The sequence below is a fragment of the Lissotriton helveticus genome, chromosome 3_1, assembly GCF_964261635.1.
Source record: "Lissotriton helveticus chromosome 3_1, aLisHel1.1, whole genome shotgun sequence".
NCBI classification, from domain to species: Eukaryota; Metazoa; Chordata; class Amphibia; order Caudata; family Salamandridae; genus Lissotriton; species Lissotriton helveticus.
In genome coordinates this window covers 802,422,304-802,448,901 of record NC_136061.1, presented here as the reverse complement: position 1 = coordinate 802,448,901, position 26,598 = coordinate 802,422,304, and the positions used below count along the sequence as shown (strand labels likewise).

Below are 26,598 nucleotides of genomic sequence, written 5' to 3'. Positions count from 1 at the left end.
GTCTAGCCATTGTTTCTCGGTGATATTCACCTCTAGTGATTCATTCTCTCTACCATTAAACAAAGGAGATTTCACTATAGACCAAAATTTGGCACTATCCTTTAATGTTAGATTATCATATAGTGCTTCCCAGGCTTTATCTTTTATTTCTCTTTTTCGAGCCTCGGTCGTACTTTTATATTCTTTCCTTAATTGGGACACTTCTATCGGATTACGTGGCTTGCATTTTAGGGCTTCTAGAAGGTTTTTATGTGCCTTGGTACATTCAGCATTAAACCATCCCTGTGCTTTGCATAACTTATTAGAGGATTTGCATGTAAGAGTCACTGACACGTTTTTACATATGGTTTCAAAGGCTTTGGTGACATTCCCTCCTGTGGTCAATGGATCTCTGCATATGTTTAGTTCAACACTTAGTTTATCACATAAGTCATTAAAAAAGTCCTCAACATTAATCCTGGACCATTTAACTCGTCTACCTTGGTCGTGAGCCCGGATTGCGGTGGGGTAGGTTGACTGCTGACCAGTATTTATTATGGTAGGATTAATATTAGTCAGTTCCATAATAACTGGATTATGGTCACTAAATGCTGACAAATTGGCGTTATATGGGATGACATTTTTGAGAATACTAGGTGACCCAAAGATAACATCAATGATAGTATTACTACCTCTAGCACTATAAGTTACCACTCTATCTTTTGGATTTGCAAAAGCGGGTTCTGACATATCCAAATTTATCAGCAATTCTTCTAGAGCACCCCCTTTTGCAGAGTGTTCGAAGTGCGGGTGAGTCAAATATTCATCTTCCTGAGGACCACCATTATAACAATTTAGATGACAAAGGTGTGTGTTAAAATCACCAAAAAATATATAGTGAACAAAAGTAGATTGACTCTTTTTGTAATTATTTAAAAATTCAGCCAACATTAGGATATTTTCACTTCCTTGTGACCCTTCTGTTGAATTATAAAAATTTACGTAGAGGATTTTTTCCCCCGTATTCATCAAAACCTCTAGGATTAAACAGTTAGGAGAGTTGACATTAATAATTTTCATCGACCCCATATGACTTACCGAGATTAGGAGTACTAAGCCTCCCTTACTTCTGCCCCTATTTGACTTTTGTGCTGCTACAAAGAAGGATACATATCCATCTACCCAAAAGTCACAATCAGTGTCCCAGGTTTCTTGTAATGCAACCACATCCTGTTGTTTAATAATTTCCAGCCATTGTGCATCACTCCTTTTGGCTTGTAGACCGGCGATATTCCATGTCATTAATTTCACAGTTCTGTTGACCACATTATTTCCTTGCCGTTCCTCCACCTCCCCCTGGGTGGTCAGTCAGATGTTAGTGTCAAAGTTTGTTAGGACATCAAAGCGGTTTCTTAGCTCCAAGCCAGGGGTCAAAGCCACTGGGTGTTTGCTATCTTGGGTCAGTTGGAAGGTTAGTGGTTGGGTTGCCCAGTTAGCTAGTTGTACTTTGTGTCTTGGGGTATTTTTCCTGTGTGTTGTGTCGTAGGTGATAAGTTGTGTTGTACGGGGGTAGAAAAAGCCCAGTGGGACCGCACGTATTTGTCCTTGGGTAATGTTGGTAGCGTCCCAGAAAAGCCTTGAGCAGACATGTGGATTTCTAAAGTTGATAATAACACAATCATCAGAGAAGCATTTGGCTGTCGGCCCTCATCAGAGAAGCGTTTGGCTGTCGGCCCATAGCTGTAGTCTTCATACTTTAAATACAATTCTTCACCACCTTGGTTGGCTCCTCTGTTACCAATATATTTGTCATACTTTGTCATCACTGAATAGGGTATGCAGCTATGAACTTTAGCTTGGGTAAGATATAATATTTAGTGCAAGGAGGGCTGAGATATATACATCTAGGGCAAGAAGACACTTTGCTTGCTGCTTGTGTGTTGGATGCAGATGGAAGAGGCCAGAAAGTATTCCGACGCAGTTCAACCAAACTGTTTATAGTTCTTCACTCATACAGGGGTTTGTTTACTTCGGTATCAACCGGGGGGGTACTCATGGTTTACTTTTTAGTTTCCCCCTGTTTTCTTGGGATCACATGAACCATGGCAGGTGGAGATACTTTGTAGTACAGTTGCTTATGTCCAGGCTTGGTACAGATGAGACAACACATACTATTGATTGACACCTGAAGCCAGCCATATACTAGGGAGATGGTTCCAAAAAGAAACCTGCTTATGACACATTACACAGTATGAGTATCATCTATAAAATGTTAACGTGGAATGTTTGTGGACTTAATGACTTCATAAACTTGCACAGGATATTCTCATACCAAAAGCAATATGGGAACATCATAGCACTGCTGCAAGATACTCACATCTGTGGGGTGGACATATCTAAGATCCATAATAAATAGAGGGGACAGGTATATGCAACATCCTAGTCCAGAAGCACAAGAGGGGTCTTCACCTGGGTGGCACCTAACGTTCCATTTCACCTGAAAGATACAGTGGTAGAAACGGACAGTAGGTATGTGATACTGGTGAGCACATTGAACTCCCAGGGTACATTGCATTATCAATGTATATGTCCCTAATGTAGGTAATGGGGAAATCTTTGCCAGGCTGATAAGGGAGCTGACCCTGTACATATAAGCAGATATTATTTGGGCCGGTAACCTGAACTGCTTGTTAAATGGTGTGATGGATAGACACCCTCAGAGGCATAATGTCAAGCCTAACATGACCAACAGTTCAATTGAAGTGATGAGAGGGTAGGGGCTAACAGACCAATGAGAGAATTTCATCTAGTCTTTTAATGGAGCACTTACAGCGGCAAAGACTTGTATATACCTAGAACATGGACATACACTAGGGGTTGCAACTGCGACACATAGGCTACCAAGTGAAGCCCCTGCCACCTTGCTTGCGACCACTTGGCCAGCATAATCATCACTCACTTCTCACTATTGTTTCCAGCATACACGGGGCTGGCCAGCCAGTGCTCACGTAAACTCAACGGTTATTTAAACAAGAAAAAAAAAACCACCACGTGACCACCCCCTAGTGGTGTGTTTGCACACCACGTGACCAACCCAGTGATGTGTTTGCTCACAGGTCCGGCAATCTGTAGAAGTGAGTGAAAGCACTACCAATTACAGCCCTTGTATAATATCACACCAATCATATCACTTTGACATTCCCTGTGCTCTTCACCCCACCCCCTTACCTCGTCCTGCATCTGAGTTATCTGAAGACCTCATTGTGGTGCTCTCTCTCGAAGGCTGTACAATGCATCTGCATTGTGCAGACTGCCCCCTCCCAGGCCAACAGCCAAGCCAAGCCCGGGCCCAGGCAGAATCCGAAAGCAACCAACAGTCAGTGGTAGTAAATGATGGTCCTGGATGCCTGGCATAATTATTTGTTCTCCCCCGTCTATCCCCTCACTTTCATCCCTCTCGTCCTGCGGTAGTTTCCCTCACTTTTGTCAACAGCACATGCCGGATGAACAGTGTCAAGTGAAGGTAAGAAACAGTACCATATTAACAGCTGTCCCTGACACCCAGGGTCGGATTGGTAAACCGGGCATTCGTGCAACATTCGAAGGGCCAGTGCCTGAGGCCCAGCTGTGGGCTGCTTTTTAGGTCGAGCCTAGTGGAGCGTGCATTTGCTGCTCTGTGAGACTTTTAGTAAGGGGCTTTTAAAATCTGACCACACGCTCGTGCGTGTGGTTTTGTTTTCGTCACAGGCTATTGGCTTTTGCGTGCATCTTTCTAAGAAAGACAGCACATAATGGCCTATTGCTGACTGTTACCCGCAAGGGCGACATCTGTTTGCAATTATCGTGCCCAGACGGGTGCGCTATAATTGAAAACAGATATCTCGCTATGGCACGCACGCACCAGTCGTGTGCTTGTTGGTTTGTCAAGGCAGGCCAGTATAAACTGTACGACAGGCATATTGTGATTGTAGCCTCCGTGTAAATTACGTAGTGTTGCATAATAGAAACGTGTTGTTATATCAGCTTTCCCATTCCATGATGGCGCCTGCCGTGGGTGGTTCCTGCGCTTTAGCCATGTGACCACCGGGTACGTGTCACGTTACGTGACACGTCACATTACCTTTATTTTGCCCGTAGCTGCGGACATGTCGGCAGGATGATTTGCAACGCCATAGGTCCGAGGTTTCGGTAAGAGTATAAATGGCATGCGGTGGAAGTCTGTATGACAGCATGTCTGGTTGTGAGAGGTCGAGGAAGTTCGATAATGACAGCCTCGCTGCAGCAATCACATATCGTTTGTTAGTACGGAGGTTGTTTTGAGAGCTGCAGCAATCACATATCGTGCGTTAGTACGGAGGTTGTTTTGAGAGTAACAACCTTTTTGCTCTCATTTGAAGCCAACATATTTACCAATGTAAAGACTGAATGTGGGATATTCTCTCTGATCTGTGAGTGATGTGGAAGAGCACTTTGCACCTTTGGTGTGAGTAATAAGAAGGTCCATCATGAATGGTCATGGGGTTGTTCTGCTTTGTTAAATTATTACAGGTGACAAGACCAAGTGGCAGTCACCCCACAGATGCGCGATCTTGTGACGCGTGGTTACCGTTTTACTGAGGTGGCAGGTATGCTGTAATGATGCTACCTGATGGTACGAAACTCTTGTAAGATTTCAAAATATTGGTGTGGAACAATATGTCACATGTGAATTGTTATCAATGAGTTACAGTTATGCCCTTTTTTATCTTCCTTGTCTTTTGTTACTACCATCACAGGTTTGATGTAAACCCCACATGAAAACGTAAGTTTGGATCCCTAGCCCTGACGAAGTTGCCTACATTTGATAACGGCAACGAAACATGTTGGCTAGTTGTTATTAATTATGACTTGAGAGGGGTAATTTTTTAATGTGGAAGAGTTTACAGCAATGAATAAAGGGTACTGGCAGCTAGTAAGCTTTACCAATTTTTAACGGTGAGGACGATCTCTATGTCCTCACGGGATCCTGGAACACGTGGATTGTTTTTGCACATATAGGAAGTACACTCACTTTTAGGTTCTTTCCTTTTTGGTTTCATGGGATTGAGGCTTTGTCTCGATAATTACACACACATTCTCCTTTCGGAAAGAAGGTAACCAATGATGATAAGTGGGTTTTCTGGCGAGTACCAGTCAGTTTCCCCTTTGGGTGTTGCTACCGTGAGGTGCCTTCTTTCCCTTGCACAATTTTTTCTGTGGATGAAAGGTCTGTGAATGGTAGTATACACTTTTCTTCTCTTTAGAAGTTAGATACACCACAGTAAAGTGACCAATTTATTTGATTGGTTACTGTAGGTGAGGTCGCAAAGGAATTGACCCTCCTATACTGTGTTTAGAAAAATATTTACGGTGTATTAATTCAGGGACAACCATTTATTGATAGTGAACCTGTTGAGTGGGGGGCTGGTTGTCCTGTTCCCCTTGAAACTCCTATTGTAATGATGAGCTACAATTGAAAACAGATATCTCGCTATGGCACGCACGCACCAGTCGCGTGCTTGTTGCTGCAGGTACTAAATACATGAGAGGTTGCGTCGGCCCATGAATGCATGTGAGAGGGAGTGTAAAGGAAGCCCTCCCTGTTGTGTGTTTGTGGCAGTGTCTTACTGAATGATGTGAAATAGCGGTGTGCCCTTGCACTGAGCTCCCACCAGCTCGCCCTTGCAGCCTTCGGATACTGGTGTGCCCTCACACTGATCCGTCATCGGCCTTTACCGTGATCTCCCAGCCGCGCTTCGACAGCCTTCACATACTGGGGTGCCCTCGCAGCTAGCACTGAGTTCCAGAGCAGCCTTCAGATACCGGTGTGCCTCAGCAGTGAGCTCCCCCATCCAGCCCCGGCGTCCTTCAAATACCAGGGTACTGAGCTCCAGAGCAGCTCTCAGATACCGGGGTTCCTTCTACTGAGCTTCCACTAGCCCGCCCCCAGCAGTCTCCACATACCAGGGTGCCCAGGCACTGAACTCCCACCAGTCCACACCTACCAGTCTTCATATACAGGGGTGCCCTCACAGCTCGCACTTAATTCCCGAGCAGTCTTCAGACACCGGCGTGCCCTCGCACTAAGCTCCAGAGCAGCCTCCAGATACCGGCGTACCCTCGCACTCCGCTCCCAAGCAGCCTCCATATACCGGGGTGCCCTGGCACGGAGCTCCTGCCACCCCGCTCCTACCAGCCTTCACATACCGGGGTGCCCTTGCAGCTCACACTAACTTCACTGGCGATCTCTCGCACTGAGCTCCTGAGCAGCCTCCAGATACCGCGTACCCTCGCACTCCGCTCCCAAGCAGTCTCCACATACCAGGGTGCCCAGGCACTGAACTCCCACCAGTCCACACCTACCAGTCTTCATATACAGGGGTGCCCTCACAGCTCGCACTGAATTCCCAAGCAGTCTTCAGACACCGGTGTGCCCTCGCACTAAGCTCCAGAGCAGCCTCCAGATACCGGCGTACCCTCGCACTCCGCTCCCAAGCAGCCTCCATATACCGGGGTGCCCTGGCACGGAGCTCCTGCCACCCCGCTCCTACCAGCCTTCACATACCGGGGTGCCCTTGCAGCTCACACTAACTTCACTGGCGAGCTCTCGCACTGAGCTCCCGAGCAGGCTCCAGATACCGGGGTGCCCTCGCACTGAGCAGCCTCCCCTCTTGAATCCTTTGGCAATGGAAGAGAAAACAAGCATTGGCATAGCCAATAGGCCTCGCCTTTGGGACCTGCTGCATAACTAAATACTTAAAAGGTCCTAAAGGCGAGACCTATTGGCTATGCCAATGCTTGTTTTATCCAGTGGTGTGCCTGTTTTAAAAGGTTTTGCAGTGAGCTGAACTGTATTGTCTGGTGTTGTCAGTGACTAGGTGTGGCAAAAGCACGCTCTCTCAAAGCTTACAGAAGGAACAGACAAAATCTTGTAATCTCAGCAATGTTCATGTCTCCTGCTGGGCTGTCCCATTTGCATATGGGGCTTGCTTGGGCCAGCCATGGACACAAGAATGTGTGCACATTGAGGTCTGCGAAGGGAGGGGAATGAGTAGGATCACCATTTCCAAGGCCCAACGGTGACAAGCTTATAGACTGATTTACACATGCAAAATTCATTGGCTCTAGATTGTGTGTGACAAAGTTCTCTGACACCCTACACTACTGGTATGAGTAGTTTTACCAGAAATTTGAGAGGTGCACTCAATGAAGACAATAGTACAAGAAGTTCATAAATTTTGTGAGTCTTCTGTTCTTTCTTTAATGGATTCTTTTATTCTCTCTTTTTAAGATACACAGGCACAGCCAACGCGTTTCATTCCCTTTAGTGCCTTGGGAATTTCATCAGGGCTGCAAAAAGATTTTAACATACATAAACATTTTTGCCTTATGTGTAAATGATCATAACAATAACCTGTGTGACATACACATTTAAAAATGACTAAAGGTGACGCCAATAGACATAGCAATATAAAAATTAAAAATCCTGCCAGATGGTACGTTAATAATTATTTCAAAAAGCAAGTACACCCTCACCAGTACATTGCTTCCACTTCTAAGGAAATGTGTATCACACTTATACATATCTATTTAATTTAGCTAACAGATTCTAATTCCACCAGCAGGTGCCTAATGGGGAAAAAGAGGCACCCGAAGCAAGAGTTTGTGCAAGTTCACAGAGTGTAATGCCCAAAAAACCAGAAGAGGAGTAAAGAAAGAAGCGTCAAATACCGGTTTTTCTAGAAGTAACATACTGGGCGGAAGGGAGAAAAGTATTACCCTAATTGTAACCCAGTGTCACAAGGATGTAAGTCCTACAGTATTCTCACCTACAAGTAGGATCATCTCAATCCGATGGTCCAAAATAAAGTTTGCACCTTAACCACAGGTGCGACAAGAGTGTTGTCGACGATCTGAATTTTATGTTCCTGAAAGTAAAAGATAGTGATGTGATCTAATGATCGAAAGTTTTACCATAAGCTATTGTGGATCTTGAAACTGGCCATGGACTTTATATCTAGACACTGCTGTTTTATGTCCATGAATATATGGCAATTAAATGTTCCCTGCCCATATAGAGCGTGGTGCAAGAGATATTTTTATAAAGTATCAAGACACCTAGAATTACTGTGGTGTCTACCTTTAAGAGGGGAGCAATTCCCTGTCAGGTTGTCTCATTGTCATGAAGCAACTATAAAATTTACCTGGGTTGTATTGGAGTAAGGTGAAAAGATTTTTTTTCCCAGAGCATTCTTCCACGGTCAGCAAGCAGTGGTGTTTGGCAAACAAAACGAAAAAAAAAAAATTCTGGCTCCCTGGATAGGAAATATATATGTATACCATGTTATGGCAGGCTCTCTATAGCCAGTCAAGGCACACTAATAAGAGATATATGTCTCATGAAACACTAAATCACATAAGATGAGATATGAGCAACTATCTGCCAACATAGTGGTTGGTGATATGAACGTACCGTACATAAGCAGTATAATAACGCTTTTCGAGCGTGTATGCCCCCAATTAGAGAGCTTGAATCAATGGCCTATGTACATATGCCCAAAGGGATGAGTATCCGGGCACTCAGTTAAAAGCTCCGAATCAAAGTACTTCAATTACTTGTTGACAGCATTCGACTAACAGTTTAAACATATGTATTTTTATATGTCACATTTCTAACGGTAGACCCAGAGCCTAAAAAGGGTTAAAATCGTATACAGGGGGAGCAATTTGATCCTTAATGCACCTCCCTACTCGTTCCCGTCTCCCCACTGATACCACTAAGACCAGCTTATTAAAGATAGGTAAAAAGTGATTTACCGATAACGGGAGGTCCGTTGCGCAAATAGATTTCACAAATAAGGATGCACTTTTTAATAATTGACATCCAAACGGGTTACTATTTGAGTCGTGTCGTGCGCGACCTGCAATAAATATAAAGGTCATTAGAGTGGTACAGTAACGTCCCCCGGAGCAAAAATTATGTTCATTCCCTACGATATGGCATACCTGTGATAGGGTCTCCGGCGCTTCCTGCTCCTCCATGTTGCTTTCCGAAGCAGTAGCCGCCGAACACCCGCCATTTTTAGGTCTCGTGGCGTAACAGCGCGTAAGCGCTGTCTCGCCAGAGATCTTTTGTCACTGGGTCTGCTTCCCAGGAGACAGTACCTGGCCGCGCGCATCTCGCAAAAGGCGTTCGGCGCAGGCCACGCGCGCGTGAACGCGCTCAGCTGCTGTCTCCTGGGAAGCTCCAACACCCCACACGCATGCGCATACACAGAGACACACACACGAGCGCCCATGCACGCACGCACCCACACATACAGAGAACCCACCCCCGCTGTCGCATACACACACGCCACACACACACGCGCGCACACACACGTGCACCAAGCGCCCGCCCACTTACCGCCACTCCGGTCTTCAGCCGCCACCGCGGGGCTCTCTCTAGGGCATGGGAGCCCCGCGTCACCAGCACTGCTTCTCTCCGTAGGCGCGGCTTCTCTCCGTGGGCGCGTGCGCGGGCTTCCGAAGCCGGAAGTCCCGCCCTCTCGGAGACGAGAGGCAGCAGAGGGGCTTGTGAGAGTCTGCTCCGCTGCTGGTATTGCGTATGCCAAAAAAATGACTTGACACCTTCGGGTAATGTTAGCGCTATATCAAATCGCATTAAATAAAATAAAATAAACACCGCGGCTCCTTCCGCTTTTATCCCATTCGCTATTGACCGGGGCCCGTGGCTCCTTCCCGCCTCGGCCACCCAAATCGCATTAAATAAAATAAAATAAAATAAACACGGCGGCTCCTTCCGCTTTTATCCCATTCGCGATTGACCGGGGCCCGTGGCTCCTTCCCGCCTCGGCCACCATGACAGAAATGGTTAGTTACGCAAATCCACCGCCGCCACCTGTGGCGGGGCCTCCGTCGGTGAATTCGCGGAGGGATCAAAGATAAACCAGCAGGACGAGGGGGTAAGCGGGGTAAAGGGAGAGGGGCGCGTGCCGCTGCTTGACTTTTTTGGGCTGTATTGTAATTTGATTTATATAGCGCAAACAGTACTATCCCTTGTTATTTATTTAAGTATCGTTGCAAGCCTCAGTTGGATTACTGACAGCCGTGCCTTTTGTTTGTTAGTTGTAGACAGAGGCATTCCGAGGGCGTCTGCTCCGTGCACTTCCACTCCCTCTCCTACTTGTTTTATTTTGGTTCTCCATGGTTTGACGTCACACATCATGTAAAATATTGACGTTGTATGCCGGTTTTGAGTTTATATTTTCTTTGAAAAAATTAGGTGTAATCAGAAGCATTCTGAGGGCGTCTCTTCCGTTCTGTACACTCCCCCTACCCCTCCCGCTCGTTTTTGCTTGCTGCCTGCTGAAGGAAACAGCTGTGCGGCCCTAAATGGTGTAATAGGACAGTCATGTTGGTGACTCTCCTGACCTGCTTGGGAAGAGGTCGCTCCCATCCACGCTCCAAACGATTGGTGACTCAGAAGCGCCTTAAAACCACCCTGCGGTATCGTAGCGCCTCCAGCTGACTCCACAGCGCGTCCTCCCCCGCAATACTTCCGCTGCCTGCATAGTTCGCTCTGTAACATTTGAACTGGTATTTGTGTATTGTCCGTGTATGCATCTCTGTGCTGCGCTGTAAGGATACGCATTGTAGTTGTGCTTTGAACCGATAGTGCTCCATTGTACTTTGTTTGCACCCAGGCTCGCCGAGTTTCGTTTTCCCCCAGTAGCAACCATTTTGTGGCTTGTTGTGACTCCCAGGACGTAGCTCCACCCCGCGCCCGCCTCCCAGCTAACCCTGCCTCCCACAGACTGTGGTAATCGTACCCCACCATTCCCTCGCCGTGACTCTCCTGACCTGCTTGGGAAGAGGTCGCTCCCCTTCACGCTCCACGCTCCTAACGATTAGTGACTCAGAAGCGCCTTAAAACCACCCTGCGGTATCGTAGCGCCTCCAGCTGACTCCACAGCGCGTCCTCCCCCGCAATACTTCCGCTGCCTGCATAGTTCGCTCTGTAACATTTGAACTGGTATTTGTGCATTGTCCGTGTATGCATCTCTGTGCTGCGCTGTAAGGATACGCATTGTAGTTGTGCTTTGAACCGATAGTGCTCCATTGTACTTTGTTTGCACCCAGGCTCGCCGAGTTTCGTTTTCCCCCAGTAGCAACCATTTTGTGGCTTGTTGTGACTCCCAGGACGTAGCTCCACCCCGCGCCCGCCTCCCAGCTGACCCTGCCTCCCACAGACTGTGGTAATCGTACCCCACCATCCCCTCGCCGTGACTCTCCTGACCTGCTTGGGAAGAGGTTGCTCCCCTCCACGCTCCACGCTCCTAACGATTGGTGACTCAGAAGCGCCTTAAAACCACCCTGCGGTATCGTAGCGCCTCCAGCTGACTCCACAGCGCGTCCTCCCCCGCAATACTTCCGCTGCCTGCATAGTTCGCTCTGTAACATTTGAACTGGTATTTGTGCATTGTCCGTGTATGCATCTCTGTGCTGCGCTGTAAGGATACGCATTGTAGTTGTGCTTTGAACCGATAGTGCTCCATTGTACTTTGTTTGCACCCAGGCTCGCCGAGTTTCGTTTCCCCCCAGTAGCAACCATTTTGTGGCTTGTTGTGACTCCCAGGACGTAGCTCCACCCCGTGCCCGCCTCCCAGCTGACCCTGCCTCGCCCCTCCCCTTACAACTACATATGACAGATGTCTCCCCGCGCAGCGGTCGCGCCCCATGCGCGCCGAAGGTGCGCCAAAGGTAAGCCCGTCTACGCCCGTCCGCACCTGGACCGCGCCCAGCGCCTGTCCCCCTGGCCCCCGTACCATCCACCCCACCCGCATTACTTACGCCGCTTCCACCCTCTTAGCCCTTATCCCTGGCCGACTCCCCAACTGCGCCCAAGCTACTCCTGGACAAACCCATGGACCCTTCACATGCTACTCCTGCAAGTTAGACTGCACCAAAACCAACCCCCCATCCACGAACTCCAAGCAGAGACCTGACACCAACCACCTAAAATGCATCCTGCTCAACACCCGCTCGGTCCACAGACACGCCATCGACCTCTGGAATCTACTAGACACCATCTCTCCGGACGTCGCCTTCCTAACAGAAACTTGGATGAACACCTCCTCAGCCCCAGACATCACCATCCCCATCCCGGAAGGCTACAAGATCATCCAAACAAACAGGAGGAGGCATCGCTATCGTCCAGAAGAATTCCATTCGCATCTCAACCAGCTCAAACGTCAACCTTGCTAGCGCCGAACACCTTCACTTCCAGATCCACACCGACCCCAAGACCACACTCAGAGGCACCCTCCTCTACAGACCACCAGGACCCCGTGCACAATTTAGCGAAAACATCACTGACTTCATCAGCCCATACGCCCTCCCCTCCGAGGACTACATTCTATTGGGAGACCTCAATTTTCACCTGGAAAAGAACAACGACAGCAACACCACCACCCTTCTGGACAATCTCGCCAACCTCGGACTCAAACAACTTGTTAATACCCCCACCCACAATGCAGGTCACACACTCGACCCCATCTTCACCTCCAGCAAACACATCTCCTTCAGTCACACCACAGCTCTCCATTGGACGGACCACAGCTGCGTTCACTTTATCTACAAAAAGACCACAACCCACAACAACCCTCAACCTACTCTGCGAAGAAACTGGAACAAAATTACCATCGACCAGATCTCCTCATCGCTTCTTCAAAACCCCCCTGCCCACTCCTCGAACTCCAACCAAGCAGCCATTAACTTCACTCAATGGCTTACCAACAGCGCCAACAACCTAGCACCCCTGAAAAAACGTCAAACCAAACTAGGCAACAAAAACGCCCCCTGGTTCAACGAAGATCTTAAGAAATCCAAGAAACTCTGTCGCTCCCTTGAGAAGGCCTGGAAAAAAGACCCAAACACCAGCACCAGGGGTGCCTTCAAAAACGCCACCCGCATACACCACCAACTGATCCGGATTGCCAAGAAAGCCGCTTTCAAAGACCGTCTTGACAACAACGCACACAACAGCAAGGAATTATTCAACATCGTCAAAGAGTTTACCAACCCCACTGCCAACTCCAACGACATCACTCCCTCTCAAACCCTTTGCGACTCCCTAGCTTTGTTCTTCCACGACAAAATCGCAGACATCCACAACAGCTTCGTCAACCAACCCGGAGACCAACCCACCCAACCTTCCGACGTACCTCCACCCCCCTTGAACATCCTTAATGGCTGGAACACAATCTCAACTGAGGACACCATCCGCCTGATGAACTCCATCCACTCTGGATCCCCCACAGACCCTTGCCCTCACCACATCTTCAACAAAGCAGATTCCATCATAGCACCACACCTCCGAGATGTCATCAACTGCTCCCTCAACTCCGCCACCTTCCCGGAAAGCTGGAAACACGCCGAACTCAGCGCCCTTCTGAAAAAACCCACAGCGGACCCCACCGAACTCAAAAACTACCGCCCCATCTCGCTCCTTCCATTCCCGGCCAAAGTCATCGAGAAAGCTGTCAACATCCAGCTCGCCGCCTTCCTCGAAACCAACAAGTCCCTCGACTCATCACAGTCCGGCTTCCGAGCCAAACACAGCACTGAGACCGCACTTATCGCTGCAACAGACGACATTCGAACTCTACTGGACAATGGAGACACAGTCGCCCTCATCCTCCTCGACCTCTCCGCAGCCTTCGACACAGTCTGTCATAGCACCCTATTACATCGCCTCAGAAACATCGGAATCCAAGGAAAAGCACTGGAATGGATCACCTCGTTCCTTGCCGGAAGAACCCAGAGAGTCCGCCTCCCACCATTCAAATCAGAGGCCACTGAAGTCATTTGCGGCGTGCCACAAGGATCTTCACTCAGTCCCACCCTCTTCAACGTATACATGAGCCCCCTCGCAGCCATCGCACGCCAACACAACCTCAACATCATTTCCTACGCTGATGACACCCAACTGATCCTCTCACTCACCAAAGACCCTTACACCGCCAAAACCAACCTGCATGAAGGAATGAAAGAAGTAGCCGAGTGGATGAAGCACAGCCGTCTGAAACTGAATTCCGACAAAACAGAAGTCCTTATCTTAGGCACCTCCCCCTCTGCCTGGGACGACTCTTGGTGGCCAGAGTCCCTCGGAAAAGCACCCATCCCGACGGACCACGCACGGAACCTGGGCGTCATTCTGGACTCCTCACTCTCGATGACCAGACAAGTCAACGCCGTATCATCTTCCTGCTTCAACATTCTTCGCATGCTCAAAAAAACGTTTCGCTGGATCCCCACCGAAACCAGAAAAACGGTCACCCACGCACTGGTTACAAGCCGACTGGACTACGGAAACACCCTTTACGCCGGCACCACCGCAAAACTCCAGAAAAAACTCCAACACATCCAGAACGCTTCAGCCAGACTCATACTAGACATCCCGCGTAATGACCACATTTCTGGTCACCTGAAAAACCTCCACTGGCTCCCCGTCAATAAGAGGATATCATTCCGCCTCCCAACCCACGCACACAAAGCACTTTACGAACTTGGACCCGAATGCCTCAACACACGACTCTCCTTCTACACTCCCTCCCGCCAGCTACGTTCCTCCAACCAAGCCCTGGCTGCTGTACCTCGCATCAACAAAACCACCATGGGAGGAAGATCCTTCTCCTACCTGGCGGCTAAAACCTGAAACTCACTTCCCACTCACCTTCGCCTCACTCAAAACCACCTAGCATTCAGAAAGCAACTTAAAACCTGGATATTCGACAAATAATTCCCCACCCTTCCCCAAGCGCCTTGAGACCCTATGGGTATGTAGCGCGCTATATAAATCAACGGAATTGAATGTTGGTGAAGACGCTAAAAGGCTCCAGATGAGGAAGGCCAAGCGCCGATTGACTGCGCTATTTTTACATTGAGTGGGTGAAAGAGGCAGAAAATGACACAACTACTTTTTGGATGAGCTATAAAAGCTAATAGTGCAATGCGCCCCAGAGCTGTGTGCATTTTATACTAAGCATTTGATACCGAATAGAATTACATTATGATATGATGCTTTGAGTATCAATAATTTCATGCAGACGTACAGTTTGTTACTAGCTCATCTGAAAACCAGGGCGTGTGAAAGAAAGGCCGGAGGACTGGGGCACTTTTTTTTCTTTTCTTTGTTCACGTGTAGTCATGTCATCTATGCTTAATAAATGGAAACTTGATGTCTCTACGTCACTGTTATGGCATGTGTACAGTACTGAGGTTTCAGGTGTAACACTAGTGCATTCTGGTAACTGTAGTCTTGATTTTGTTTCTAAACCCCTTTGATAAACAAACCTCATGCAGTGATTTGCAAAAGGAAAGCTAAGTAAAATCATCTGATAGAGGCCATGGAAGGCGATACTTACTAACGAATGCACAGGGAAGCAATGGTAAAATGCAAACAAAACTATCTGAAGGACAGCATATATTTCTGGTAAAAATCCTGCACTAGTTGTTCCAAGGGAACATTTTTTCAAGCATGCCCCGAATTCTGATGGTGGGAGAATTCATGCTATTGTGGGACATGCCGCCAATACGCCCAGGAGCAAACCCTCCCCGCCCCCCCCCCCCCCAACCCCACCTGCCACAGAAAACATCTGGGAGGTTGTCTGTCTGAGGAATGCCAATGAATGAATTACTTGTGTTTTTTTACCTGCCGCCTGCCTAACTGCCCCTACACTTTTACCCCGCGGTGCAGCCACAGGACAGTGGCTACATTGCCCATGTCTGCCCCGCAACACGTTATTCCTGCCATGGAGGTTTCCCACAGCCGGGTGCAGTTAATAAGTAGAGGGACCCAAAGATATGTGGCATCGCAGAATAAGAACGGACGTGGTACAGGTAGGCTTTTTTTAATTTATTTACTGGTTTTTACTTTTATGTAGCGCAAACTTTACCCGCACGTATCAGAGCGCTTTCAATCAGCATGCTTAGAACAAGCAAGACTAGCACTCTATATTACTGGCAACTTTGCTTAGCATAAGCAACAACTAACCATTCACAAAAAATGTTTATATACCAATTGTAAATAAAAAAAAAGAATCAATGCAAAGCATTGTCATTTACAATGCCAGTAACTCAAACTTTAATGCTGCGAGACCTATTGCATTGTAAATGCTTGTTAACTTAAGTCACCTGACCCAAATCCTGGTCACGTGGGCTCCCCCGGCGGTGGTACCGATTCAAAAGTGGTCAGCGCGGGCCCATATCCCGGAGACCGGCCTTGTTAGAATATTATATAATCTAGCATGGTGATATCGTGATAAATAAAATATTTCCCAAGTGCCAAACGGGGAGAGCATACCAGACTCCTTAAAGATTTACATCGTTATCTACAACGCGCTACCCTCCTAATTGACCGCCTTTTAGACGAACACAATTTCCTAATTAAATATGATAAGTTTAGTATATATATAGTCTGAAGAGTCTCAGGAAATTAAAAAAGGTATTCTGTCAAAATGCCAAATGTTGTGAGGGAACGAAATTTCCCAGTACAGGCGCGCTAGTTGTTATGAAGGGAGCAAGGTGTCTCATGATGGTCCGGTATTACCGCGGCAGCCATATTTGAAAGGGTTAGTCCTATACAAATACTATCATAACCTCTAAAGGCTGTGTTAAAAAGATGGTATGCCATCTCACCCAGGGAAATACTCAAGGTGGTATTAATAATTGATACAAAGCCCCGTGTTGTATTAGAAGGAGGTAAAGGAAAAGGTAGGCAAATTAAGGTTCTAAGAGTACATGCGAAGACCAACAGGCAGAGAGAGGATAATACATCTCTAGATAGTTCCTCTGTAGCTGTAGATTAGAAGAAAGGATCATTATTTCATTATAATGTAAACACCCATGTGTTGAATGTATAATTCATGTGTTAAAAAACATTCACAGTGGAAGATCATCAGTTCTTTACAAAATACTCATGTGTTGAATATATATTCATAAACATTCGCAGTGAAAGCCAATATGTATCAAAGTGATCTCCCTCATATGGTATGTGGGGAAGGCCCCCTATTTGTCCTGTATGTTATGAAATCATGATTAACCTGGGGATATAATTTGTTAGGATGACATATAATGTATGTAAATTACACAGATCTCAACAACTGTTCTTGATTATTATTGTATGTTCCAGAATCCTAAATATATTGGAGGTTAGCGATATGGCAAGATGGGTGGCAGCGATACCTTATTCAAGAAAGTAATGAAGTTCTTTATCAGTGTTGTGCCCCCTCTGTGTTGCCCTCAAACGGCAAATCCACGTTGCCTCCCTCTGTCTGACTGCCAGTTCCCGGTCGCCCCCTCTTTTATCCTGAGGCACGTGATCTATTCCATGAAACCAGAAAGTGGTGTCCCCCGGATGTGTCATTATAATGTGAGCTCACTGGATAGCGTTTGTCTCTGCCAATGATTGCCCTTCGGTGTTCTTGAATTCGCATTTTTAGAGGGCGCACAGTGCTCCCTACATAGATGATGTTACAACTACATCCCAGTACGTATACCACATGTGTGGTGTTGCAATTTATAAAGCTGTTAATCTTATAATTCTTAGCTGGATTGTATGTGAAGTTGGTGATCTTGTTCAGGCCTGAGTCACAGACAATGCATGACCCACATGTATGAAAGCCCAATGGCTTTTGTGGAAACCATGAGTCACGTGGAGTAGTTACATAACTGTGGCATAGATTGTCCCTGAGAGATCTTCCCTTTCGGTAAGAGATAAGTGGCCCCGCTGGTAAAGATTCTCGCAACTGGTATGGTACTGGTATGAGTAGCACTATAAAACAATCAAATTCATGCAACAGAGGGGCCAACAAAAAACTGTCACACTGGGCGACACAAGCGCTTAAGCCGGCCAAGCCTTATTCACCCCAAGTCTATCATGCATATACTATTCAGGAGACTAAAGAAAATAACACCTCTTCTGGATAATTAGTTTTAAACGTATGTTAACGTGCTGAACTTACCTTGAATGCATGCATGCATTTAGAGGTGGTGTCACTGAGAGATGCAGTAGCGAGAAGTCACAAAAACACTTTTGATTCACATCAACACCTTTTTTGGCTTAAAATCATTAAATTAGAATTGATTCAGCTAAAACATAGATTTTTTATTTTCAAAACATTCAATATTAAAAACACCCAAACATTCCACTTTTTAAAGTCTGTTCAAGGTATGCCTCTGGTAGGTGTGTTTCAGGAGAAACATTCGCCCTTTCACCAGGTGTCCAAGGAACATTTGATTATAAAAAAAGAAGCTGTGAAGAGGCATTTCACCCCATTCCTCACTGTATGAGGCCGGCAGCGCTGGTCATCTGACCCAGCCACTGCCCTGCCAGCACATGATAGATGTGAGTTGGGATCCTGAGCAGCCTCGCTGGAGCCGAAGTGTGGTGGGCCATTTCACAATTTCACTTGCTTGCCGGATCCGGCTTTATGTTGCCCTTGTACCTGCCCCATCAGGCTCTCAAGACATGCCCTGCATCAGTGCTGTCCTTCCAGGCCAATGGACCTTGGGAGCACCGGAGGAGGAGGCAAAGAGTTAGAACTAGGAGAAATCCTAATGAATGAGGGAGCTGAGAAGGGGAAGAGGAGATCCTTGAGAAGAAGAAATAGAGCAGGTAAGGTGTTGGATAGAAGGAAAGAAAAGACAGATAGGGGCTTGAAAAGAGCAAGGAGCACAGAAAGAAACGAAGATTAGAAAGAAAGTGCTGGATGGAAAGGGTCAAATTGTGGTAAATGAGCGGGCAAGAGAAAAGAGTAGCATAAGTTAGTGGAAGAGAGATCAAGAATAAAGAGACAGTAAAAAAGTGAACAAAAAGAATGAGAAATAGTGAGATCAAGGGTGGTGAAAACATGAGAAGTAGAGAATGTTGTGTGTACATACACATAAAAAGGGGAGAGTATGAAATAAGAGAAAGATGGGGCGTGGTCTCGACACCGATCCAAAATGGCGTGACCGTGCGGAGCTCCGAAAGACCGGGCAGCCTTTCCGAGATCGGAGGCTGCTTCAGTGCTTCCCGAGGGATGAGACTGCATGGCGTCTCCCATTCAAGTCGCAGTGAGTCGCTGGAGTAATTCAGAACTCTCACCCCTGCCCTTTTAATGGCCGTAAAGGCCTCAGGGATTTTTCTTCAGGATAAGGTTGCATCTGCCATTTTGAAAGGCAAACGCTCTTCCTTTTTTATCTAAAGCGTCTTTATGTTGTATACATTAAATGAACCACCTTACATTTTTTCTCCATGCTTTATTCTTTTTTAGCACCTTTGGCATGTCTCTCCATAAGAAACAACATGTTTTTGCTTTATGAAAACCTTTTCTCCCGGTAATTCGTCTCTGTGGAGCAATTTCTTCAATTCATGACAGATATGTCATAGGCTGTTATCATAATGACACTAGTCACTGTTTACTGAACCCTCACCTCTACTATTGACAAGGGAGGTTGACCCTGCGGTTTCCTTCTATATTTCTGAGTGCTTTTTAGTTGCGATTTTTCTCCTCCTCGCTGTGTGATTGAAATTGCTTTACAGTTTTGGGGGTAGTGCCTCTGGTTGCAGCTTGTGCAGTTATTTTCCTGTATATGGAGAGATAAAGAAATCTCCTCATACATCTGACCCTGCACCAAGTGCCATTCCAAAATCGCAGATCTCAAGCAAGATGCCTTTTTGGAACCTCTAAATGACCAATAAAAGACCCCAGCCTCCACTGCAAACCTTTTCAACTTCCATGGATATGATTCTTGAGGAAATACGGGCACTAAAACCCCATGAAGGAAAATACTAAAACTCTGCAACATCTAGATGACAAATGGTCTTATTTGAAATCATGTGTGCTGGTTGGGAACAGAGGACGGAATCTCTTCTAGCTACTTGCTCTCACATCTATTTTTTGAAATCTGAGATAGTTCTTCTTAAAAAGCACACTGAGGACTTGGAGAATCAGAACCGCAGAAATAACCTCCGCATTTATGGACTCCCTGAAAATATGGTGGATTTCAATTTTTCTTTCAACCTTTTTTGCCCAAGCTTCTGGATAGGTCTACTACTGCTCCTCTCAACATTCAATGGACTCATAGACTTGGTCCCAGAGTCTCAACAAAAATACGTGGTGTTATGTTTTGTCTGCAATGTACTGACCTACTAAAAGTCTTGTCCGCTGTCAAATCACGAAAAAACTAATTTATTGGGAGGGACATCGATTGTTTTTCACTCAAGATGTTGATAAATCAACAACGGACCTTTGGAAAAAAAATCCTAGATCTTCATCCTCAGCTAAGAACTATAAATGCCAGATATAGTCTAATCCACCCTTGCCTCTTTAAAGTCACTTATAAGGAGAAGACTATCACTTTTGATGACCCGGCTGCACTACAGGAATTTCTTCAGCAACATGGAGCGGATGTCATGGGCACTTCAAAATCTACTGGACTTGCACTTCGTTTGTTTTATCTGGTTGTTTCCCTTTCTGAATAATTCTTTGAATGTTGTTTCATTCTTGATTCACTTTTATGATGTTTATTCATTAGTCTCTTTTCACCTTTTTCTTCTCTTTTTATTAAAGTATTAATTCATAATATCTCTCTTCTTCCTAATACAGGTGCATTTTTGTACCCCATCTCCCAAATGGTCTCCTCTACTGTGGATATCCTAACCCATCCAAGATTACTCTGATGTCCGGTGGGACTCGAGTTCTGTCGTCGTCGTCTCCTGGTGTCGCCACCCCCATATTATCTTTGTGTTTTGTAGGTATTGTCATGTAGTTCCTATATATCCTGTACAGGATCTGCACGTTCGGATAACAAACTGTGGGTTTGGTGGCAGACTGGTTCCAAGCACCCCCACCAGATATGTTAACCTGTTTGCTTTAACTAGTTCACAGTGCCACTAGAATCTCCTCTGATCAGGAGGGAATAGTTTCTGGCAACCTCAGAACTGATCCCTCAGAATCGTGGAAACAATATAGTACTTTTCGCTCAGTCACTCTTGCTCACTCAGTCAATCTCAGAGATACACAGAATAAACAGTCTGGGCGTTTCAATAACGACATATTGAACAGTTGTTATTCTAGTGTAAATTAGATGTACTGTAACAACCATTAGACCGTAGCAGAGATATATGATTAGCAGTACTACGAAAGTAAAGGGATGGCACAGTTCTACCATTTTGCAATAATCATGAATATATACAAGTACATAAAACACATGATATGAAAGCGCGTACTCCTACGATGCCACCCTAACTAGATGTACCTAAATGTACCTAGCATCTATGAAGGTTGTTGGACCTGGCCCTTTTGACAGGTTCACCCCAAAACGTTTTGCTTTTTCCTAGCCTGTTTCTGGAACCTAGTGTTGATGGTTTTAGGCCTTTGCGCACTTTTTCACTGTGGTACAGTGTAAAGTGCGTGTGCTCTCTGTGTATGTGTGGTGAGTGACCTGCCCTCCCATAGGAATGAATGGGGAATATGTATGCCCATGGTAGTTCCTGATGTGTGGGGAGTGCAGGGTCGAGTTTGATATGTGCGAACTCGTGAGATTGAATGCTGCGAAATGGTGTATGCTGCATGATTGTGTCTAGTCTAGAAGTGCCACTTTGAGAAGTTGGCATATTTGTGTAATTTGTGCCTGGCGTGTGATTGGCTGGTGAGCCTGGCCCAGAGTGCCTGGGCCTGCTTGTGGATTGACTGTCTGGTTTGAGCGTGACAGGGGCTGCAGAGCCCCCAGGAGGTTGTCTGAGTCAGCCCGCGGACGAAAGGCAGCATCTGCTGCCAGGGAAGTGGGAGGAGATTAGCACCTGATAGTGAAGGGCTGTACCTGCCTGCCACAATGCTGGCTCCACCCCCCCGCTGGGTGACTGTCACCTCTGTCCCTGATACTGACAGGACTTCCCTATAACCAGTTCTAGCTGGTTCTCACACTGCCTGCACAAAGACTTCAAAGACTTTTTTCTGTATAAGAAGGGGCTGTGTCCCCTTCCAAAATTGTTCTTGTTTCTAACTTGAATCTGCCAGGGGCGTGCTGCTGCTTGGGCTCAGGGGAATCCCTGAGCCCTGCCCAGCCCCTGGACTCCTGATGGACTTTCCTGGATGCCTGGAGAACTTCTGGGGGTTCCCTCTGCCTTGCCTGGGCTGATGGGGGGACTTTGCTTTGCCCTTGGGATCCTTAGGACCTTCTTCCTATCCCCTCCAGGACTTGCTGCATCCCCTGAAGAACTTCTTTGGGCCCTTCTTGCTATGGGGGTCATTTCTAGGGGCCTGTGGGTGCTACCAGTGCCCCCAGCGCGAGGGAAGCGCTTTATTTTGTCTCCTAGCGCTTCAGAGCGCTTTATTTTGGACCCGTAGCGAGCGTGTCGCTATCACGCATTTTGCGTGAGGTTTTGCAGGTGCCACCCTGCTTTATGCCCGATATTGTTATATGTTTATTTGATGGGTGCCACCCCATTTATTTAAGTGCCTAACGGGTGCTCACCCCGTTTCTACGTTTATTTTTGTGACCGAGGGTGCCCACCCCTCGTTATGCCCCTTTGTTCACCGCCGCGGCCCGAGCTGTTTGTAATGGCCGCGGAGAGAAGAAACCGAAGGAGCGGGGCCCTGATTGGCCGGAAGCGTCGAGCCCCCTCAGCAACGCCGCGCTGGGATTGGTTCCCGGGCCGTCGCGTCATCGGGAAAGCCACGCTGTGAGTGGCTGCAGCCCCGGTGTCCCTGGGGGCTCGCCTGCGGAGCTGGGCAACGATTGGAGGCGGCTGGGAGAAGAGCCGAAGAGAGGAGGACGTCGTCTCCGCTTCCCCCTGCTGGGGGGAATCCCTGGTGTGCCTGTCCGGTCTCCCGTGAGGAGAGGGAGACCGGAGCTGCTGCGCCGAGGAGGAGCGTGGCCTGCTGCTGGGGCTCCCGTGTGCGGAGGGAGCCCCGAGGAGCGAAGGAAGCTGTCGGCCGGGTCCCCCGGGGCTCCCAAGTGAAGGGAGAGCCCCGGGGAAAGAGAGAAGTCCGACGCGAGGGGAGCGAGGCTCCCAGAATGGAGGGAGAGCCCCGCAGCCGGCGAGGGTGAGCCGCCACCCGGAGGAGCCCCGCACAAGAGCCCGGTGAGTAGGAAGGGCTGGGGGGGGGGCTCCGTGCGGCCACTGATGGTGCCGATGGAGAGGCACAGAGTCAGGGCGGCCCCGATTGGCAGCGGGTCGCCCCAACGTTCTCGAGCCCCGAGAGGCTCCCTGGGGCCATGTCGTCTAGGGGGGCATAGTTGGAGCAGCAGGGCGGCCCCGGTTGGCAGCGGGTCGCCCCAACGTGAAGTAGAGCCCAGAGAGGCTCTGAAGGGGCATTTGATTTACGAGCCCAGCGAGGCTCGAGGGCTATTTTGCTTTAGAGCCTGTTTGGCTCCAGCGTTTGGCCATTTTTAGTTAAAGGGGGCTTCGGGGCACATTGCCGGTGCCCGCCCCCTCCTGCCTGCGAGGAAGTTGTTCAGAGCCTGTGTGGCTCCAACAGTGGTGCAGTTTGCGCCTAAGGGCCAGTGAGGGCCCTGGCGCAGTTTTGATGATTCCTTGTTGCCCAGCAATTAGTGGGCAGCTGCACCGTTTAGGTTTTGGGATGTTCACAGGTGCCCAGCAAGTAGTGGGCACCTGCACTGTTTAGGCCCCTGACATTGAGACACAGGGCGTCTTAGCCCCAACAAGGCCAGTTGGCCTAGGGACTGCCACAGGTGGTGGCTTATGTGAAGTTTTGCGCAATTGTATTGGTATTGCACCTCTGAATGTGTTTTCTTACATCATGTGTTATTCCTGCACCTCTGAATGTTTTTAGACATCATGTGATTTTTGCGCTATTGTATTGTTATGGTACCTCTGAATGTATTTTTATTGCACCATGTGCTTGTTCTTAACACCGCTGAATGTGTAGGTTTATGCATCATGTGTTTCCCTTTACTACTCCTCTGAATGTATATTTATGCATCATGGGTAATGTGTTCTTTCCTAGACCCCTAAATGCTGTGTGATACTTAGGCGGTTGTTCTTTTTAGTACAGGTGGCCCTAGTGAGGTCCTGGTCCCCTGCGTGACATTCTCCTAAGGTGGTTAGGGTTGCGTAGGTGGTACTTACCTGTTACCAGTAGATACTGGTTGTGATTTACAACTGTTATTCTTTTTGCTATACTTATTCTAAGTTCTATAAGTGCTATTTCTATATCTACAAAGTGTTGATTCTGACAGTGGCCCATGTGGCCCTGTCCTGTGTAAATAATCCCTTATGAATGTTGCCCGTGCCAGTTGGCACAATGTACATGTGTGATTTCTATCTGATATGTTTTGACAATACAAAAGTTATTTTAATATAACCTTGTGTGGAGTTCCTTTTGTGGTGTGAGCAGGGGTTATCTTGGCGTGTGACTTCCTTGCCCTGACTAGAATGGTGGTTTCTGCCTGGCTTTGGCGTCAGCCTTAGCCTACCAGAAATAGCCAGTTCTAACAAAGGTGTTATGCCAAGATTCCCTCTAAAGTCTAGCCAACCCCATTACCTGAAAAAGGACAGAATATGGCACTTCGTCCTGGTCTAGAATTGGACACCCCTCGAGGGATGTTAGACCACAGCGAGCTGGAACCTCAGCTTCTCTGGTCAGTGTCAGATGGGAAGTCACGATCTCCTCTGTCATACTGAGCAAGACATGATGTAAATATACCAACAGGTCTCCCCAGGGGTCCTACCTTGCTGTGTTACTGTGTCGGCCTAAAGGATGATATCAGGCCTGAACTTTATACAGAGATATTATACAGGAGATGTCAATCCTGCTGTGCTTCCAAGAAGCCTCATGCATAATGTATGAGTTTCAAACTAGGGAAAAACCTGTGTTCTGAATGCAGGGTTGTATCTTGGTAAAACGTCAGTCCCTAATGAACCGTTATGTATGTAATGTAGGGAAGGATATAGGTGAAAGGTTGCAGTGTTACCTGCGCCTATATAGGGTACCTATATGGAAAATAACAGTATGTTCTTCAGTCATCATTAGTATGACTTGTACTGTCTTTGTGTTTCCGGTTTCATTTCCCCTTTGTTTGTGTTTTTTTATGTGACTCTTTTTTAATCACCTTCCTCTTTCTATTGTCTACTTCATCATCCCTCTTCTTCTTTTTCTTATTAAACAAATGCTCTATTTCAATCTTTTTCATTTTCATATCTGTTTTATTCTAATCTTAATCTTGCTACTGTAAGCATATTGATTGTTTACGTTCTTACCATTAAGTTACATTCCGGGTTACTACTTGGAATGTCAAAGGGCTAGCTAGACCCAGGTGTTATCCCATCTAGCCAAATTAACAACGGGTATTAAATTGCTGCAAGAATCACATCTTTCGGAGTCTGAAACTTCCAAACTGAAGAAATGTTGGATGGGTCATGTGTTCAATTCTGCTGCTTCAGGTAAGAAAAATCGGGTTCAGATTCTTTTTCATAAAAAGTTTCATGTTTCGGTTGCTCATCAAGAATCTGATACTGAAGGTCGTTGGTTGCTGATCCTTATTGATCAAATACCTTTAGTTATTTTCGTAAAATATTTTTATTGGTGTTTTTCACATTTACAACATATGACATTCAACATGTAAACTTCATAGCCTACGGTGTTGTAAGGCCGCTGGGTTTCTTAGGGCTTTGGTAGGGTACATATTCCAGCGCTTCCTTGCCTCTCTGACTTGCAACATTTAACATTAAACATGTAGGTTGTGGCGCTTTTTCTAGGTTTAAGAGGTGCAACATTTAACACGAAACATATAGGTGCTGGTTATTGTATATGGCCCAGTCTCTGTTGATCTGGTTTTCTGGACAAAGATCTCCGACAAACTGCTTTTATATGATGATGACTACATTATATTTGGTGGTGAATGTAATCAAATTCACGACTACATATTGGACAGGCATTCAAAAGTTAAGTTTGTTCCCAATAAAATGTATTCACATTTTACGTCCACTATATGCCGTAAATCGTTAGTTGATATATGGCGGTTCTGCCACCCAGACCTTCGGGAGCACAGTTTTTATTCAGCTCCATACCACTCACATTCCCATATTGATTATCTTTTTGTGAGTAAATCTTTAGCTCAACATGCTCTTCCAGCTGAGATAGGATCAATTTTAATATCGGATCATGCACCAGTACATGTGGACTTAGACCTCATGCCTTTTTCTCCGGATTCAGGCAGATGGTACTTTAATAACTCCTTACTCTAAGATCCTAAATTTAGCCAACAATTCAGTTCCTTTGACTCAGAATTTTTCGCTATCAACTCAACCCCAGAGTCATCTTTTGTAATGATATGGGAGCCGCCAGTGGTTTTATAACAAACTTTGTCTCACAAAAGAAAAAATCCTTAGATAATCTACCCATCTACTTAATAAAATCAAACAGCTTGAATATACTTGCTAGCACCTCAATGATGAGTCTTCCTTGAAAAATCTTATTGATGCTAATCTCACGATTAACAGGTTATCTACGGATGCTGCCTCTTCTTATCTATTGAAAAGTAGTACTTTGAATTGGGGGCAGAATAAAATGGGGAAACTGCTAGCTA

General features: G+C 46.7%; 1 protein-coding gene across 1 annotated transcript in view; it reads right to left on the bottom strand.

Annotated features, from left to right (window-relative positions):
* Positions 1-26,598, bottom strand: part of LOC144822970 (uncharacterized) — a 334,437-nt gene that overhangs the window by 214,179 nt on the left and 93,660 nt on the right. The window lies entirely within an intron of this gene.